The 20914-nt window shown below is 39.1% G+C and overlaps 1 protein-coding gene across 5 annotated transcripts in view; it reads right to left on the bottom strand.

Moving 5' to 3' along the window:
• Positions 1–20914, bottom strand: part of IPO11 (importin 11) — a 487981-nt gene that overhangs the window by 253451 nt on the left and 213616 nt on the right. For 2 of the 5 annotated variants that reach the window (XR_009502321.1, XR_009502322.1), the window contains exon 31: positions 435–515. The exons of the other annotated variants lie outside the window; for them this stretch is intronic. The gene's annotated coding sequence lies outside the window, so the exon portion shown is untranslated. The remainder of the gene's footprint in view (positions 1–434; positions 516–20914) is intronic. 5 annotated transcript variants of the gene reach the window in all.

Below are 20914 nucleotides of genomic sequence, written 5' to 3'. Positions count from 1 at the left end.
GAAGGAAAAGAGGGCTGGATGACCAGATATCAATACATTCCTTCTTGGATTAGACAGTTCTTCAAAGCACACTTGGCTAAATAACTTGCAACAGGCCCAAATGAGTTGGATGCAGGCATTAACTGGAACAAGGAACAAATCTTGCTTGTTAAAGATCTTTGGCTAACTGGAGACGCTCTACTTGTTACAGTAAGAAAGGATTCAAGAGAAAATGTAGTCAATGACTCTCAGTTCTGAATTTTATCCAAGTGCTTCAGACCATAAGGAGTCTCCTAGGCCAGGAGTTCAACTGCCCAGAAGCAAAATCAGAGAAATTCAGACCAATAGCTACAGCTCTTTTCCAGGGTATTAGGGTATTCACCACTAGGGCTCAAAAGCTCAACTTCAGACAACTGCACGGGGCTATCATGGGACATGAGGTTCTGCATACTAACCTGGATGTGTTTGGGACAGAATGCAGTTTCTTCTTAAGAGGAAAAAGGTAACTTTGTACTGCCGTTTCAGATGTCACAGTCCTATGGAGGTACAGAGATCAGAGATTCACATTTAAGGAATGATTATTTTCTTTTCTCTCCCCATTTTGCCAGCTGATCCTAAACCACACTAAAAGAAAATATTCTAAAGTGTGGCATGTTTCTGCCTTTCAAGCTCAGACCAAAAATGATAACGTATTTGTGAAGTGTTTAAAAAAAAACTATTTGTTGCATATTTGCATCTTTGCCAACCGTTTACAAATCCAAAAACAACAAAGAGAAAGGCAGTTGTTTGTCTTCATTTCTTCATTTTTTAGGTGGCATGTGAGTTCAGGTTACATAGGTGTTCACAAAGATCTACATACTTTTTAAAAACACAAGGGGGCAGGGGAGATAGAGAGAGGGAAAGAGAAAGAGACGACTCTTGCCTGAGGTGTGCCATAACAATAATGGAGTTTATGAGACTTAGGAGGGTTGATGAAATGCGCACCAGGTTCAACCTACCTTTCCATAGCTTGGTCATTGACTTATCTAGGTTAAAATAAAATTGCAGAACTTGCTGTAAATGAAAAGGCAAGCTAGTAGAGGTTAAGAGTTCTAAGGCCAAAACAAAACAAAACAAACAAAAATACCACTGGAAATTTCTAGTACTGTAAGGTCTTTGAAAAATTATGGAGCGGCCTGATGAGCACCACCTTATCCACTGCAGCATCATCAACAGAGAGACAACCTGACATTCTGTGCATCCTGATGTGACACCATGCAAGTACATTACCAATGGAGTCTTGTTGCCAAAAATGTTAACCTGAATCCAGTTACAAGGAAACAATTAGAACACTGCAGAGTAATGGAGATTCTACAAGACAGCTACCGTGGAGGGGTCTGGGCAAGATGGCGGAAGAGTAAGACGCGGAGATCACCTTCCTCCCCACAGATACATTAGAAATACATGTACACGTGGAACTGCTCCTAAAGAACACCCACTGAACGCTGGCAGAAGACGTCAGACTTCCCAAAAGGCAAGAAACTCCCCACGTACTTGGGTAGGGCAAAAGGAAAAAGAAATAACAGAGACAAAAGAATAGGGACGGGACCTGAACCAGTGGGAGGGAGCTGTGAAGGAGGAAAGGTTTCCACACACTAGGAAGCCCCTTCGCGGGCGGAGACTGCGGGTGGCAGAGGGGGGAAGCTTCGGAGCCACAGAGGAGAGCGCAGCCACAGGGGTGCGGAGGGCAAAGCGGAGAGATTCCCGCAGAGGCTCGGGGCCGAGCAGCACTCACCAGCCCGAGAGGCTTGTCTGCTCACCCGCCGGGGTGGGCGGGGGCTGGGAGCTGAGGCTCGGGCTTCGGTCGGATCCCAGGGAGAGGACAGGGGTTGGCGGCGTGAACACAGTCTGAAGGGGCTAGTGCACCACAGCTAGCCGGGAGGGAGTCCGGGAAAAAGTCTGCAGCTGCCGAAGAGGCAAGAGACTTTTTCTTGCCTTTGTTTCGTGGCGCGCAAAGAGAGGGGATTCAGAGCGCCGCCTAAATGAGCTCCAAAGATGGGCGTGAGCCACGGCTATCAGCGCGGACCCCAGAGGCGGGTGCGAGCCGCGGCTATCAGTGCAGACCCCAGAGACGGGCAGGAGATGCTAAGGCTGCTGCTGCCACCACCAAGAAGCCTGTGTGCGAGCACAGGTCACTCTCCACACCGCCCCTCCCGGGAGCAAGTGCAGCCCGCCACGGCCAGTCTCCCGTGATCCAGGGAAAACTTCCCCGGGAGAACGCACGGCGCGCCTCAGGCTGCTGCAACGTCACACCGGCCTCTGCTGCTGCAGGCTCGCCCCACATCCGTACCCCTCCCTCCCCCCCGCCTGAGTGAGCCAGAGCCCCCGAGCAGCTGCTCCTTTAACCCCGTTCAGTCTAGGAGGGGAACAGACGCCCTCAGGCGACTTACACGCAGAGGAGGGTCGAAATCCAAAGCTGAACCCTGGGAGCTGTGCGAACAAAGAAGAGAAAGGGAAATCTCTCCCCACAGCCTCAGAAGCAGCGGATTAAAGCTCCACAAACAACTTGATATACCTGCATCTGTTGAATACCTGAATAGACAACGAATCATCCCAAATTCAGGAGGTGGACTTTGGGAGCAGGATATATTAATTTTTCCCCTTTTCCTTTTTTTGTGAGTGTATATGTGTATGCTTCTGGGTGAGATTTTGTCTGTATAGCTTTGCTTTCACCATTTGTCCTAGGGTTCTGTCCGTCCGTTTTCTTTTTTTTTTTACTAAAAAAAATTTTTTTTCTTAATAAGTGTTTTCTTAGTAATTTTTTCCTTATTTCCTATTTTTAAAAATTCAAAAAAAAATTTTTTAATAAGTTTTTAAATATTTTTTATTTTAAAAAATTAAAAAAATTTTTTCTTAATAAATTTTTTTCTTAATAATTTTTTCTTATTTTTTATTATAAAAATTAATAAATTTATTTTAAAAAATTAAAAAAAAAATTTTTTCCTAATAAATTTTTTCTTAATAATTTTTTTCTTATTTTTTATTATAATAGCTTTATTTTATTTTATTTTATTTTATTTTATCCTCTTTCTTTCTTTCTATTTTTTCTCCCTTTTATTCTGAGCCGTGTGGGTGAAAGGCACTTGGTGCTCCAGCCAGTCATCAGGGCTGTGTCTCTGAGGTGGAAGACCCAACTTCAGGACACTAGTCCACAAGAGACCTCCCAGCTCCACATAATATCAAATGGCAAAAATCCCTCAGAGATCTCCATCTCAACATCAAGACCCAGCTTCACTCAATGACCAGCAAGCTACAGGGCTGGACACCCTATGCCAAACAACTAGCAAGACAGGAACAAAGCCCCATCCATTAGCAGAGAGGCTGCCTAAAATCATAATAAGGCCACAGACACCCCAAAACAGACCACCAGACGTGGACGTGCCCACCAGAAAGACAAGATCCAGCCTCATCCACCAGAACACAGGCACTAGTCCCCTCCACCAGGAAGCCTACACAACCCACTGAACCAACCTTAGCCACTGGGGACAGAAACCAAAAACAACGGGAACTACGAACCTGCAGCCTGTGAAAAGGAGACCCCAAACTGAGTAAGATAAGCAAAATGAGAAGACAGAAAAACACACAGCAGATGAAGAAGCAGGGTCAAAACACACCAGACCTAACAAATGAAGAGGAAATAGGGAGTCTACCTGAAAAAGAATTCAGAATAATGATAGTAAGGATGATCCAAAATCTTGGAAATAGAATAGACAAAATGCAAGAAATATTTAACAAGGATGTAGAAGAACTAAAGAGGAACCAAGCAATGATGAAAAACACAATAAATGAAATTAAAAATACTCTAGACGGGATCAATAGCAGAATAACTGAGGCAGGAGAACGGATAAGTGACCTGGAAGATAAAATAGTGGAAATAACTACGGCAGAGCAGAATAAAGAAAAAAGAATGAAAAGAACTGAGGACAGTCTCAGAGACCTCTGGGACAACATTAAACGCACCAACATTCGAATTATAGGGGTCCCAGAAGAAGAAGAGAAAAAGAAAGGGACTGAGAAAATATTTGAAGAGATTATAGTTGAAAACTTCCCCAATATGGGAAAGGAAATAGTTAATCAAGTCCTGGAAGCACAGAGAGTCCCATACAGGAAAAATCCAAGGAGAAACACGCCAAGACACATATTAATCAAACTATCAAAAATTAAATATAAAGAAAACATATTAAAAGCAGCAAGGGAAAAACAACAAATAACACACAAGGGAATCCCCATAAGGTTAACAGCTGATCCTTCAGCAGAAACTCTGCAAGCCAGAAGGGAGTGGCATGATATACTTAAAGTGATGAAGGAGAAAAACCTACAACCAAGATTACTCTACCCAGCAAGGATCTCATTCAGATTCAACAGAGAAATTAAAACCTTGACAGACAAGCAAAAGCTGAGAGAGTTCAGCACCACCAAACCAGCTTTACAACAAATGCTAAAGGAACTTCTCTAGGCAAGAAACACAAGAGAAGGAAAACACCTACAATAACAAACCCAAAACATTTAAGAAAATGGGAATAGGAACATACATATCGATAATTACCTTAAATGTAAATGGATTACATGCTCCCACCAAAAGATACAGACTGGCTGAATGGATACATAAACAAGACCCATGTATATGCTGTCTACAAGAGACCCACTTCAGACCTAGAGACACATGCAGACTGAAAGTGAGGGGATGGAAAAAGATATTCCATGCAAATGGAAATCAAAAGAAAGCTGGAGTAGCAATTCTCATATCAGACAAAATAGACTTTAAAATAAAGAATATCACAAGAGACAAAGAAGGACACTATATAATGATCAAGGGATCGATCCAAGAGGAAGGAATAACAATTGTAAATATTTATGCACCCAACATAGGAGCACCTCAATACATAAGGCAAATACTAACAGCCATAAAAGGGGAAATCGACAGCAACACAATCATAGTAGGGGACTTTAACACCCCACTTTCACCAATGGACAGATCATCCAAAATGAAAATAAATAAGGAAACACAAGCTTTAAATGATACATTAAACAAGATGGACTTAATTGATCTTTATAGGACATTCCACCCAAAAACAACAGAATACACATTTTTCTCAAGTGCTCATGGAACATTCTCCAGGATAGATCATATCTTGGGTCACAAATCAAGCCTTGGTAAAGTTAAGAAAATTGAAATCGTATCAAGTATCTTTTCCAACCACAATGCTATGAGACTAGATATCAATTACAGGAAAAGATCTGTAAAAAATACAAACACATGGAGGCTACACAATACACTACTTAATAACGAAGTGATCACTGAAGAAATCAAAGGGGAAATCAAAAAATACCTAGAAACAAATGACAATGGAGACACGATGACCCAAAACCTATGGGATGCAGCAAAAGCAGTGCTAAGAGGGAAGTTTATAGCAATAAAAGCCTACCTCAAGAAACAGGAAACATCTCGAATAAACAACCTAACCTTGCACCTAAAGCAATTAGAGAAAGAAGAACAAAAAAACCCCAAAGCTAGCAGAAGGAAAGAAATCATAAATATCAGATCAGAAATAAATGAAAAAGAAATGAAGGAGACAATAGCAAGGATCAATAAAACTAAAAGCTGGTTCTTTGAGAAGATAAACAAAGTTGATAAACCATTAGCCAGACTCAGCAAGAGAAAAAGGGTGAAGACTCAAATCAATAGAATTAGAAATGAAAAAGGAGAAGTAACCACTGACACTGCAGAAATACAAATGATCATGAGAGATTACTACAAGCAACTCTATGCCAATAAAATGGACAACCTGGAAGAAATGGACAGATTCTTAGAAATGCACAACCTGCCAAGACTGAACCAGGAAGAAACAGAAAATACGAATAGACCAATCACAAGCACTGAAATTGAAACTGTGATTAAAAATCTTCCAACAAACAAAAGTCCAGGACCAGATGGCTTCACAGGCAAATTCTATCAAATATTTAGAGAAGTGCTGGCACCTATTCTTCTCAAACTCTTCCAAAATATTGCAGAGGGAGGAACACTCTCCGACTCATTCTATGAGGCCACCATCACCCTGATACCAAAACCAGACAAAGATGTCACAAAGAAAGAAAACTACAGGCCAATATCACTGATGAACATAGATGCAAAAATCCTCAACAAAACACTAGCAAACAGAATCCAACAGCACATTAAAAGGATCATACACCATGATCAAGTGGGGTTTATTCCAGGAATGCAAGGATTCTTCAATATACGCAAATCAATCAAAATGATACATCATATTAACAAATTGAAGGAGAAAAACCATATGATCATCTCAATAGATGCAGAGAAAGCTTTTGACAAAATTCAACACCCATTTATGATAAAAGCCCTGCAGAAAGTAGGCATAGAGGGAACTTTCCTCAACATAATAAAGGCCATATATGACAAACCCACAGCCAACATTGTCCTCAATGGTGAAAAACTGAAACCATTTCCACTAAGATCAGGAACAAGACAAGGTTGCCCACTCTCACCACTATTATTCAACATAGTTTTGGAAGTGTTAGCCACAGCAATCAGAGAAGAAAAAGAAATAAAAGGAATCCAAATCGGAAAAGAAGAAGTAAAACTGTCACTGTTTGCAGATGACATGATACCATACATAGAGAATCCTAAAGATGCTACCAGAAAACTACTAGAGCTAATCAATGAATTTGGTAAAGTAGCAGGATACAAAATTAATGCACAGAAATCTCTTGCATTCCTATACACTAATGATGACAAATCTGAAAGGGAAATTAAGGAAACACTCCCATTTACCATTGCAACAAAAAGAATAAAATATCTAGGAATAAACCTACCTAAGGAGACAAAAGACCTGTATGCAGGAAATTATAAGACACTGATGAAAGAAATTAAAGATGATACAAATAGATGGAGAGATATACCATGTTCCTGGATTGGAAGAATCAACATTGTGAAAATGACTCTACTACCCAAAGCAATCTACAGATTCAATGCAATCCCTATCAAACTACCACTGGCATTTTTCACAGAACTAGAACAAAAAATTTCACAATATTTATGGAAACACAAAAGACCCCGAATAGCCAAAGCAATCTTGAGAACGAAAAATGGAGCTGGAGGAATCAGGCTCCCTGACTTCAGACTATATTACAAAGCTACAGTAATCAAGACAGTTTGGTACTGGCACAAAAACAGAAACATAGATCAATGGAACAGGATAGACAGCCCAGAGATAAACCCACGCACATATGGTCACCTTATCTTTGATAAAGGAGGCAAGCATATACAGTGGAGAAAAGACAGCCTCTCCAGTAAGTGGTGCTGGGAAAACTGGACAGGTACATGTAAAAGTATGAAATTAGAACACTCCCTGACACCATGCACAAAAATAAACTCAAAATGGATTAAAGACCTAAGTGTAAGGCCAGACACTATCAAACTCTTAGAGGAAAACATAGGCAGAACACTCTAGGACATAAATCACAGCAAGATCCTTTTTGACCCACCTCCTAGAGAAATGGAAGTAAAAACACAAATAAACAAATGGGACCTAATGAAACTTAAAAGCTTTTGCACAGCAAAGGAAACCATAAACAAGACCAAAAAACAACCTTCAGAATGGGAGAAAATATTTGCAAATGAAGCAACTGACAAAGGATTAATCTCCAAGATTTACAAGCAGCTCATGCAGCTCAATAACAAAAGAACAAACAACCCAATCCAAAAATGGGCAGACCTACATAGACATTTCTCCAAAGAAGATATACAGATTGCCAACAGACACATGAAAGAATGCTCAACATCATTAATCATTAGAGAAATGCAAATCAAAACTACAATGAGATATCATCTCACACTGGTCAGAATGGCCATCATCAAAAAATCTAGAAACAATAAATGCTGGAGAGGGTGTGGAGAAAAGGGAACCCTCTTGCACTGTTGGTGGGAATGTAAATTGATACAGCCACTACGGAGAACAGTATGGAGGTTCCTTAAAAAACTACAAATAGAACTACCATACGCCCCAGGAATCCCACTACTGGGCATATACCCTGAGAAAACCATAATTCAAAAAGAGTCATGTACCAAAATGTTCACTGCAGCTCTATTTACAATAGCCAGGACATGGAAGCAACCTAAGTGTCCATCATCGGATGAATAGATAAAGAAGATGTGGCACATATATACAATGGAATATTACTCAGCCAGAAAAAAAATGAAATGGAGGTATTTGTAGTGAGGTGGATGGAGTTAGAGTCCTTCATACAGAGTGAAGTAAGTCAGAAAGAGAAAAACAAATACAGTATGCTAACACATATATATGGAATCTAAGGGAAAAAAAAAAAAAGGTCATGAAGAACCTAGTGGCAAGACAGTAATAAAGACACAGACATACTAGAGAATGGACTTGAGGATATGGTGAGGGGGAGGGGTAAGATGTGACAGGGTGAGAGAGTGGCATGGACATATATACACTACCAAATGTAAAATAGATAGCTAGTGGGAAGCAGCTGCATAGCACAGGGAGATCAGCTCGGTGCTTTGTGACCACCTAGAGGGGTGGGATAGGGAGGGTGGGAGGGAGGGAGATGCAAGAGGGAAGAGATATGGGAACATATGTATATGTATAACTGATTCACTTTGTTATAAAGCAGAAACTAACACACCATGGTAAAGCAATTATACTCCCATAAAGATGTTTAAAAAAAAAAATATATATATATATATACAGAGAAATCGGAAGAATTGTACAGAGGGGAAAAAAAAAACAAAGACAGCTACCGTGGATTCTTCAAAAAAGCGTCAATGACATGAGAAAAGGACTATTGTAGAGTTAAAAACTAAACCACTAAATGCAATATATAAATGTTCAGTGGATTCCAGACCATAAAACAAAATGGGCGTGATATAAAATACATCTTTGAGGGCATTTGGGAAAATTGGAATACAAACTATTAGATATTATTGCATTAATTTTCTTCAGTATATAAGGGTATATTAGTGGATATGTAGAGAAATGCCAGTCTTAGAGGCATGGAAAGAGTAGATGTGGCAAAATGGAACAATTTGGTGAATCCAGATGAAGGGTATACTGCTGTTCGTTATACTATTCTTTCTTTTCTTTTTGAATTTTTGAATTTTATTTTATTTTTTTTATACAGCAGCTACTTATTAGTCATCCATTTTATACAGATCAGGGTATACACATCAATCCCAATCTCCCAATTCATCACACCACCCCCCCGCCGCTTTCCCCCCTTGGTGTCCATACGTTTGTTCTCTACACCTGTGTCTCAATTTCTGCCCTGCAAACCAGTTCATCTGTACCATTTTTCTAGGTCCCACATATATGCGTTAATATACGATATTTGTTTTTCTCTTTCTGACTAACTTCACTCTGTGTGACATTCTCTAGAAGCATCCACGTCTCTACAAATGACCCAATTTCGTTCCATTTTATGGCTGAGTAATATTCCATTGTATATATGTACCACCTCTTCTTTATCCATTCGTCTGTTGATGGGCATTTAGGTTGTTTCCGTGACCTGGCTATTGTAAATAGTGCTGCAATGAACATTGGGGTGCCTGTGTCTTTTTGAATTATGGTTTTCTCTGGGTATATGCCCAGTAGTGGGATTGCTGGGTCATATGGTAAATCTATTTTTAGTTTTTTAAGGAATCTCCATACTGTTTTCCATAGTGGCTGTATCAGTTTACATTCTCACCAACAGTGCAAGAGGGTTCCCTTTTCTCCACACCCTCTTCAGCATTTGCTGTTTGTAGATTTTCTGATGATGCCCATTCTAACTGGTGTGAGGTGATACCTCATTGTAGTTTTGATTTGCATTTCTCTAATAATTAGTGATGTGGAGCAGCTTTTCATGTGCTTCTTGGCCATCTGTATGTCTTCTTTGGAGAAATGTCTATATCTTCTGCCCATTTTTGGATTGGGTTGTTTTTTTAATATTGAGCTGCATGAGCTGTTTATATATTTTGGAGATTAATCTTTTGTCCATTGATTTGTTTGTACATATTTTCTCCATTCTGAGGGTTGTCTTTTCGTCTTGTTTATGGTTTCCTTTGTGGTGCAAAAGCTTTTAAGTTTCATTAGGTCCCATTTGTTTACTTTGTTTTTATTTCCATTACTCTAGGAGGTGGATCAAAAAAGATCTTGCTGTGATTTATGTCAAACAGTGTTCTTCCTGTTTTCCTCTAAGAGTTTTATAGTATCCAGTCTTACATTTAGGTCTCTAATGCATTTTGAGTTTATTTTTGTGTATAGTGTTAGGGAGTGCTCTAATTTCATTATTTTACATGTAGCTGTCCAGCTTTCCCAGCATCACTTATTAAAGAGACTGTCTTTTCTCCATTGTATATCCTTGCCTCCTTTGTCATAGATTAGTTGACCATAGGTGCGTGGGTTTATCTCTGGGTTTTCAATCTTGTTCCATTCATCTATATTTCTGTTTCTGTGCCAGTACCATATTGTTTTGATTACTGTAGCTTTGTAGTATAGTCTGAAATCAGGGAGTCTGATTCCTCTAGCTCCATTTTTTTCCCTCAAGATTGCTTTGCCTATTCGGGGTCTTCTGTGTCTCCATAGAAATTTTAAGATTTTTTATTCTAGTTCTGTAAAACATGCCATTGGTAATTTGATAGGGATTGCATTGAATCTGTAGATTGCTTTGGGCAGTAGAGTCATTTTCACAATATTGATTCTTCCAATTCAAGAACATGGTATATCTCTCAATCTATTTGTATCATCTTTAATTTCTTTCATCAGTGTCTTATAGTTTTCAGCATACAGGTCTTTTGTCTCCCTAGGTAGGTTTATTCCTATGTATTTTATTCTTTTTGTTGCAGTGGTAAATGGGAGTGTTTCCTTAATTTCTCTTTCAGATATTTCATCATTAGCGTATAGGAATGCAAGAGATTTCTGTGCATTAATTTTGTATCCTGCAACCTTACCAAATTCATTGATTAGCTCTAGTAGTTTTCTGGTGGCATCTTTAGGATTCTCTATATATAGTATCATGTCATCTGCAAACAGTGACAGTTTGACTTCTTCTTTTCCAATTTGGATTCCTTTTATTTCTTTTTCTTCTCTGATTGCCATGGCTAGGACTTCCAAAACTATGTTGAATAATAGTGGTGAGAGTGGACATCCTTGTCTTATTCCTGATGTTAGAGAAAATGCTTTCAGTTTTTCACCATTGAGAATGATGTTTGCTGTGGGTTTGTCATATATGGCCTTTATTATGTTGAGGTAGGTTCCCTCTATGCCCACTTTCTGGAGAGTTTTTGTCATAAATGGGTGTTGAATTTTGTCAAAAGGTTTTTCTGCATCTATCGAGATGATCATATGGTTTTTCTTCTTCAATTTGTTAATATGGTGTATCACGCTGATTGATTTGCGTATATTGAAGAATCTTTGCATCCCTGGGGTAAATCCCACTTGATCGTGGTGTATGATCCTTTTAATGTTTTGTTGGATTATGTTTGCTAGTATTTTGTTGAGGATTTTTGCATCTATATTCATGAGTGATATTGGTCTGTAATTTTCTTTTTTTGTAGTATCTTTGTCTGGTTTTGGTATCAGGGTGGTGGTGGCCTCATAGAATGAATTTGGGAGTGTTCCTTCCTCTGAAATTTTTTGGAAGAGTTTGAGAAAGATGGGTGTTAGCTCTTCTCTAAATGTTTGATAGAATTCACCTGTGAAGCCATCTGGTCCTGGACTTTTGTTTGTTGGGAGTTTTTTACTCACAGTTTCAATTCCAGTACTTGTGATTGGTCTGTTCATATTTTCTATTTCGTCCTGGTTCAGTCTTGGAAGATTATACCTTTCTAAGAATTTGTCCATTTCTTCCAGTTTGTCCATTTTATTGGCATAGAGTTGCTGGAAGTAGACTCTTAGGATGCTTTGTATTTCTGCGGTGTCTCTTGTAACTTCTCCTTTTTAATTTCTGATTTTATTGATTTAGTCCTCTCCCTCTTTTTCTGGATGAGTCTGGCTAATGGTTTATCAATTTTGTTTATCTTCTCAAAGAACCAGCTTTTAGTTTTATTGATCTTTGCTATTGTTTTCTTTGTTTCTATTTCATTTATTTCTGCTCTGATCTTTATCATTTCTTTCCTTCTGCTAACTTTGGGTTTTGTTTGTTCTTCTTTCTCTAGTTCCTTTAGGTGTAAGGTTAGATTGTTTATTTGAGATTTTTCTTGTGTCTTGAGGTAGGCTTGTATAGCTATAAACTTCGCTCTTAGAACTGCTTTTGCTGCATCTCATAGGTTTTGGTTCGTCGTGTTTTCATTGTCATTTTTCTCTAGGTATTTTTTGATTTCCTCTTTGATTTCTTCAGTTATCTCTGGTTATTCAGTAACGTATTGTTTAGCCTCCATGTGTTTGTGTTTTTAGGGTTTTTTTCCCTGTAATTGATTTCTAATCTCATAGCATTGTGGTCAGAAAAGATGCTTAATATGATTTCAATTTTCTTAAATTTACTAAGGCTTGACTTGTGACCCAAGGTGTGATCTATCCTGGAGAATGTTCCATGCACACTTGAGAAGAAAGTGTAATCTGCCGATTTTGGATGGAATGTCCTATAAATATCAATTAAATCTATCTGGTCTATTGTGTCATTTAAATCTCGTGTTTCCTTATTAATTTTCTGTCTGCATGATCTGTCCATTGATGTAAGTGAGGTGTTAAAGTCCCCCCACTATTATTGTATTACTGTCGAGTTCCTCTTGTATAGCTGTTAGTATTTGCCTTATTTATTGAGGTGCTCCTATGTTGGGTGCATAGATATTTATAATTATTATATCTTCTTCTTGGATTGATCCCTTGATCATTATGTAGTGTCCTTCCTTGTCTCCTGGAACATTCTTTATTTTAAAGTCTATTTTATCTGATATGAATTTTGCTACTCCAGCTTTCTTTTGATTTCCATTTGCATGTAATATCTTTTTCCATCCCCTCACTTTCAGTCTGTATGTGTCCCTAGGTCTGAAGTGGGTCTCTTGTAGACAGCATATATATATAGGTCTTATTTTTGTATCCATTCAGCAAGCCTGTGTCTTTTGGATGGAGCATTTAATCCATTCACGTTTAAGGTAATTATCGATATGTATGTTCCTATTACAATATTCTTAATTGTTTTGGGTTTGTTTTTGTAGGTCCTTTTCTTCTCTTGTGTTTCCCACTTAGAGAAGTTCCTTTAGCATTTGTTGTAGAGCTGGTTTGGTGGTGCTGAAATCTCTTAGCTTTTGCTTGTCTGTAAAACTTTTGATTTCTCCATCAAATCTAAATGAGATCCTTGCCGGGTAGAGTAATCTTGGTTGTAGGTTCTTCCCTGTCGTCACTTTAAGTATATCATGCCACTCCCTTCTGGCTTGTAGAGTTTCTGCTGAGAAATCAGCTGTTAACGTTATGGGAGTTCCCTTGCATGTTATTTGTCGTTTTTCCCTTGCTGCTTTCAATAATTTTTCTTTAATTTTTGCCACTTTGATTACTATGTGTCTCGGCGTGTTTTTCCTTGGGTTTATCCTGTATGGGACTCTATGTACTTCCGGGACTTGGGCGGCTATTTCCTTTCCCACGTTAGGGAAGTTTTCAACTATAATCTCTTCAAATATTTTCTCTGGTCCTCTCTCTCTCTCTCTTCTCCTTCTGGGACCCCTATAATGCGAATGTTGTTGCGTTTAATGTTGTCCCAGAGTTCTCTTAGGCTGTCTCATTTCCTTTCATTCTTTTTTCTTTATTCTGTTCTGCAACAGTGAGTTCCACCATTCTGTCTTCCAGGTCACTTATCCGTTCTTCTGCCTCAGTTATTCTGCTATTGATTCCTTCTAGTGTAGTTTTCATTTCAGTTATTGTATTGTTCATCTGTGTTTGTTCTTTAATTCTTCTAGATCTTGGTTAAACATTTCTTGCATCCTCTCGATCTTTGCCTCCATTCTTTTTCTGAGGTCCTGGATCATCTTCACTATCATTATTCTGAATTCTTTTTCTGGAAGGTTGCCTATCTCCACTTCATTTAGTTGTTTTCTGGGGTTTTATTTTGTCCCTTCATCTGGTACATAGCCCTCTGCCTTTTCATCTTGTCTTTCTGTGAATGTGTTTTTTGTTCCCCAGGCTGCAGGACTGTAGTTCTTCATGCTTCTGCTCTCTGCCCTATGGTGGATGAGGCTATCTAAGAGGCTTGTGCAAGTTTCCTGATGGGAGGGACTGGTGCTGGGTAGAGCTGGCTGTTGCTCTGGTGGGCAGAGCTCAGTAAAACTTTAATCTGCTTGTCTGCTGATGGGTGGGGCTGGGTTCCCTCCCTGTTGGTTGTTTGGCCTGAGGCGACCCAACACTGAAGCCTACCCCAGCTCTTTGGTGGGGATAATGGCGGACTCTGGGAGGGCTCATGCCAAGGATTACTTCCCAGAACTTCTGCTGCCAGTGTCCTTGTCCCCACGGTGAGTCACAGCCACCCCCTGCCTCTGCAGGAGACCCTCCAACACTAGCAGGTAGGTCTGGTTCAGTCGTCTCCTATTGGGTCGCTGCTCCTTCCCCTGGGTCCCAATGCACACACTACCTTGTGTGTGCCCTCCAAGAGAGGAGTCTCTGTTTCCCTCAGTCCTGTCGAAGTCCTATAATCAAATCCCACTAGCCTTCAAAGTCTGATTCTCTAGGAATTCCTCCTCCTGTTGCCGGACCCACAGTTTGGGAAGTCTGACATGGGGCTCAGAAACTTCACTCCAGTGGGTGGACTTCTGTGGTATAATGTTCTCCAGTTTGTGAGTAACCCATGCAGCAGTTATGGGATTTGATTTTACTGTGATTGCGCCCCTCCTACTGTCTCAGTGTGGCTTCTCCTTTGTCTTTGGATGTGGGGTATTTTTTTTGGTGAGTTCCAGTGTCTTCCTGTCGATGACTGTTCAGCAGTTAGTTGTGATCCTGGTGTTCTCGCAAGAGGGAATGACAGCACGTCCTTATATACTATTCTTTCAATGCCCCTATAGTTTAAACTTTTTTTTTCCTAAAGTTGGAGGGAGGAGATACAATTTTTTGTGACATGCATCTCTTGCCTTCCTTTCATCAGCTCTCCATCAACTTTTAAATTGCTACTCACTTGAGATTTATAAGGAATGTAGAAATAGAACAGAAGACTATTACTCTCAGTAGGTGAGCCTTATGTTTTAATTCATGGAATTAGGAACTGGTTGAAAGGTACAGAATTCTAACATTTTCAAAATGTCACTGATGATTTTATATGTCAGAGTAATTTCAAATAGCTGTGAGTCTGGTTACTTTTAAATAACCTTACCAAACTATGCCATTTGAGATCAATTTTTAAAGGGATATCAAATTATACAGTGCCAACATCATCCTCTTTTGTGAAAGATCTCCTTCCCCTGCACGACTGCTGCTCCTGAACGCACAATTCCATTAGAACCACTGTTTTCGTATATCATATTGGCAAGTGTGTTCCCACTGAATTGTAAAACTTCACAAGGTAAGTACCCTGTTCTAACCCCAGAATTTAGCATATAACTATGGCATAAAACAGGAACTCGACAAACATTAGTTGAATAAAGGAATAGGTAAAATAAAGATCTAAGGTGAAGATTTTTCAAGGGAAACTAAAAACATGAATATTTGAAAAGCTAATGATGTGGCTTCTCTAACATGACTGGTAGGAGAGAGGAAGGAGGGACCACATATAATAACAACTTTAAAATGTTAACTGTTCATCGCATGGGCCTTTGTCAGAGGGTTAGGAGAAGTCTCTGGAGTATAAAATAAATAGAAAAGGAGCATGTGTAGGGAATGGAAATGATCATAACCTTGTATTAGGAAGCACAGTTCAACCAGAGGCCTGGCTGAGTTGTTTGTCCAAAACTGAATACATGTGCCATAAGGCTGAATTAATGAACAGAATTCTATAAATCAATAATTACATTTTATGTCTTAATTGAGCACTTAAAAATTCAATAATTTCTCTTTTTCTCTGAGCTATTTACAAAGCCTATTTTAAATTCTGAGCTTTAAAAAATGAACCAAACTATTCCCCTGAGATCTTTTTTACTTTTTTTGCAAGGTGGCTATCTGAGTAACATTTGCTATAATACTATAATGAAATCTGTCAGGAATTGGAAAGCTGAGTATTTTACCATAACTGAAAAATGGGAGCATGTATGTACATTTCTGAAAACACTAATGGAAATAGTGCCTCAAATGAAAATAATGAAGTTAACAAAAAGAAATTATTCTTCTTAGGCCAGTCTTGAGGACTGAGTAGTAATGATAAAGAAATAACATTAGGGGAAGGAGGCAAGATGGCGGAATAGAAGGACATAAGCTCATGCCTTCTTACAGAAGCACCAAAAGTACAACTAACTGCTGAACAACCACCAACGAAAAAATGCTGGAACCTACCAAAAAAGATACCCTATGTCTAAAGACAAAGAAGAAGCCACAACAAGGCAGTAGGAGTGGCAGAACTGCAATAAAATCAAATCCCATACACGCCAGGAGGGGAACCCACAAATTGGAAACTAATTATACCACAGAAGTTCTCCCACAGGAGTGAAAGTTCTGAGCCCCATGTGGGGCTCCCAAGCCTGGGGGTGTGGCAATAGAGGGAGGAGACCCCAGAGAGTCTGGCTATGAAGGCCAGTGGTTTGACTGCAGGATTTCCACAGGACTGGGGGAAACAGAAACTCCTCTCTTGGAGGGTGCACACAGGGTCTGGGGTGCACCAGAGCCCAGGGAAAAAAGCGGTGACCTCATAAGTGACTGGGTCAGACTTACCTGTTAGTGTTGGAGGGTCCCCTGCGAAGGTCGGGGAGGGGGGCGGCTGTGGCTCACTGTGGGGACAGGGACACTCGCGATGGCGGCTCTGGCAACTGCTCATTGGTGTGGGCCCTCAAGGATGCTGCCTTCTTCCCGACAAGACCTGGCCCCACCCAACAGCCTGTAGGCACCAGTGCTGGGACGCCTCAGGCCAAACAACCAACAGGGCGGGAACACAGCCCCACCCATCAGCAGAGAGGCTGTTCAAAGTCTTCCTGAAAAAACAGCTGCCCCATAATAAACACACCCACAGACACTGCCATGCCCACCAGTGGGATAAAACCCAGCTCCACCCATCAGTGGGTGGGTACCAGTCCTTCCCACCAGCAAACCTGCACAAGCCTCTTAGCCTCATCCACCAGGGGGCAGACAGCAGAAGACAGAAAAACTACAACCCTGCAGCCTGCAAAATGGAAACCACAATCACAGAAAGTTAGAAAAAATGAGACGGCAGAGAAATATGGTCCATATGAAGGAACAAGACAAAAACCCAGAAGAACTAAGTGAAGTGGAGATAGGAAATCTACCTGAAAAAGAATTCAGAGTAATGATAGTAAAGATGGTCCAAGATCTTGGGAAAAGAATGGAGGCACAGATCGAGAAGATACAAGAAATGTTTAACAAAGACCTAGAAGAACTAAAGAACAAACAAACAGAGATGAACAATACAATAACTGAAATGAAAAATACACTAGAAGAAATCAATAGCAAAATAACTGAGGCAGAAAAATGGATAAGTGACCTGGAAGACAGAATGGTGGATATCACTGCTATGGAACAGAATAAAGAAAAAAGAATGCAAAAAATGAGGACAGTTTAAGAGACCTCTGGGACAACATGAAACGCACAAACATTCGCATTATAGGGGTTCCAGAAGGGAAAGAGAGAGAAAGGGCCCGAGAAAATATTTTAAGAGATAATAGCTGAAAACTTTCCTAACATGGGAAAGGAAACAGTCATCCAAGTCCAGGAAGTGCAGAGTCCCAGACAGGATGAATGCAAGGAGGAATGTGCCAAGCCACATAGTAATCAAATTGACAAAAATTAAAGACAAAGAAAAAATATTAAAAGCAACAAGGGAAGAGCAACAAATAACATACAAGAGAACCGCATGAGGTTATCAGCTGATTTTTCAGCAGAAACTCTGCAGGCCAGAAGCAAGTGGCACAATATATTTAAAGTGATGAAAGGGAAGAAACTACAGCCAAGAATAGTTTACCCAGCAAGGCTCTCATTCAGATTCGACCAAGAAATCAAAAGCTTTAAAGACAAGCAAAAGCTAAGAGAATTCAGCACCATCAGACCAGCTTTGCAAAAAATGCTAAAGGAAGTCCTCTAGGTGGAAATGGCCACAACTAGAAACAAGATAATTACGAATGGAAAAGCTCACCAGTAAAGGCAAACATATAGTAAAGGTAAGAAATCATCTGCACACATATATAAAATCAAAACCAGCAATTATGAGAAGAGGAGAGTAAAAATGTAGGATACTGGAAACTCATTTGAAATTAAAAAACCAGCAACTTAAACCAATCTTGTTTATATACAGACTGCTATTATTGAAACCTCATATTATCTGCAAACCAAAAACCTGCAATAGATACACACACAAAAAAGAAAAAAGCATCCAAACACAACACTAAAGTTAGTCATCAAATCACAAGAGAACAAAACAGGAAGGGAAGAAAAAACACCTACAAAAACAAAACAATTAACAAAATGGCAATAAGGACATCCATATCGATAATTACCTTAAATGTAAACAGATTAAATGCTCCAACCAAAAGACACAGACTGGCTAAATAGATACAAAAACAAGACCCATATATATGCTGTCTACAAGAGACCCACTTCAGACCAAGGGACACATACAGACTGAAAGTGAGAGGATGGAAAAAAGGTATTCCATGCAAATGGAAATCAAAGATAGCTGGAGTAGCAATACTCATATGAAATAAAATGGACTTTAAAATAAAGACTGTTACAAGAGACCAACAAGAACACTACATAATGATCAAGGGATCAATCCAAGAGGAAGATATAACAATTATAACAATTGCACCCAACACAGGAGCACCTCAATATATAAGGCAAATGTTAACAGTCATAACAGGAGAAATCAACAGTAACACAATAATAGTGGGGGACTTTAAGACCCTACTTACATCAATGCACAGATCATCCAGACAGAAAATCAATAAGGACACACAGGCCTTAAATGACATAGTAGACCAGATGGACTTGATACTTACAGAGCATTCCATCCAAAATCAGCAGAATACACATTCTTCTCAAGTGCACATGAAACATTCTCCAGGACTGATCACATGCTGGGCCACAAAGCAAACCTCAGTAAATTTAAGAAAACTGAAATCATATTAAGCATCTTTTCTGACCACAACACTGTGAGATTAAAAATCAACTACAAGAAAAAAAACTGTAAAAAAACGCCAACACATGGAGGCTAAACAATATGCTACTAAATAACCAATGGATCACTGATGAAATCAAAAAAACACCTAGAGACAAATGAAAACAAAAGCATGATGATCCAAAACCTATGGGACCCAGCAAAAGCAGTTCTAAGAGGGAAGTTTACAGCAATACAATCTTACCTCAGGAAACAAGAAAAATCTCAAGTAAACATCCTAAGCTTACACCTAAAGCAACTAGAGAAAGAAGAATAAACAAAACCCAAAGTTAGTAGAAGGAAAGAAATAAATATCAGAGCAGAAATAAATGAAATGGAGACGAAAAAAACAATAGAAAAGATCAACAAAACTAAAAGCTGGTTCTTTGAAAAGATAAACAAAATTGACAAACCTTTAGCCAGACTCATCAAGAGGGAGATGGCTCAAATCAATAAAATTAGAAACGAAAAAGGTGAAGTCACAACGGACACCACAGAATAAGAGACTACTACAAGCAACTATATGCCAATAAAACGGACAACCTAGAAGAAATGGACAAATTCTTAGAAAGCTGCAATATCCCAAGACTGAACCAGGAAGAAATAGAAAATATGAACAGACCAATCACAAGTACTGAAATTGAAACTGTGAATAAAAAACTCCCAACAAACAAAAGGCGAGGACCAGATGGCTTCACAGGCGCCCTCTATCAAATATTTAGAGAAGAGTTAACACCTATCCTTCAGAAACTGTTCCAGAAAATTGCAGCAGAAGGAACACCCCCAAACTCATTCTATGAGGCCACCATCATGCTGATAACAAAACCAGACAAAGACACCATAAAAAAAGAAAATTACAAGCCAGTATCATTGATGAATATAGATGCAAAAATCCTCAACAAAATACTAGCAATATGAATCCAACAATACATTAAAAGGATCATACACTATGATCAAGTGGGATTTATCCCAGGGATGCAAGGATTTTTCAATATCTGCAAATCAATCAGTGCAATATACCACATCAACAAATTGAAGAATAAAAACCATATGATCATCTCAATAGATGCAGAAAAAGCTTTTGACAAAATTCAGCACCCATTTATGGTAAAAAACTGAAAGCATTTCCTCTAAGATCAGAAACAGGAGAAGGATGTCCACTCTCACCACTATTATTCAACATAGTTTTGGAAGTCCTAGCCATGGCAATCAGAGAAGAAAAAGAAATAAAGGAAATCCAAATTGGAAAAGAAGTAGTAAAACTGTCACTGTTTGCAGATGACATGATACTATATATAGAAAAATCCTAAAGATGCTACCAGAAAACTACTAGAGCTCATCAATGAATTCAGTAAAGTTGCAGGACACAAAATTAACACACAGAAATCTGTTGCATTTCTATACAGTAACAAAAAAAGATCAGAAAGAGAAATTAAAGAAACAATCCCATTTACCATCACATCAAAAAGAATAAAATACCTAGGAATAAACTTACCTAAGGAGGCAAAAGATCTGTACTCTGAAAACGTTAAGACCCTGGTGAAAGAAATAAAAAATGACAAAAACTGATGGAAAGATATACCATGTTCTTGGATTGGAAGAATCAATATTGTCAAAATGACTATACTACCCAAGGCAATCTACAGCTTCA

This window comes from Balaenoptera ricei, chromosome 3, assembly GCF_028023285.1.
Source record: "Balaenoptera ricei isolate mBalRic1 chromosome 3, mBalRic1.hap2, whole genome shotgun sequence".
Lineage (NCBI taxonomy): Eukaryota > Metazoa > Chordata > Mammalia > Artiodactyla > Balaenopteridae > Balaenoptera > Balaenoptera ricei.
This window is presented reverse-complemented; position numbering and strand designations above follow the sequence as displayed.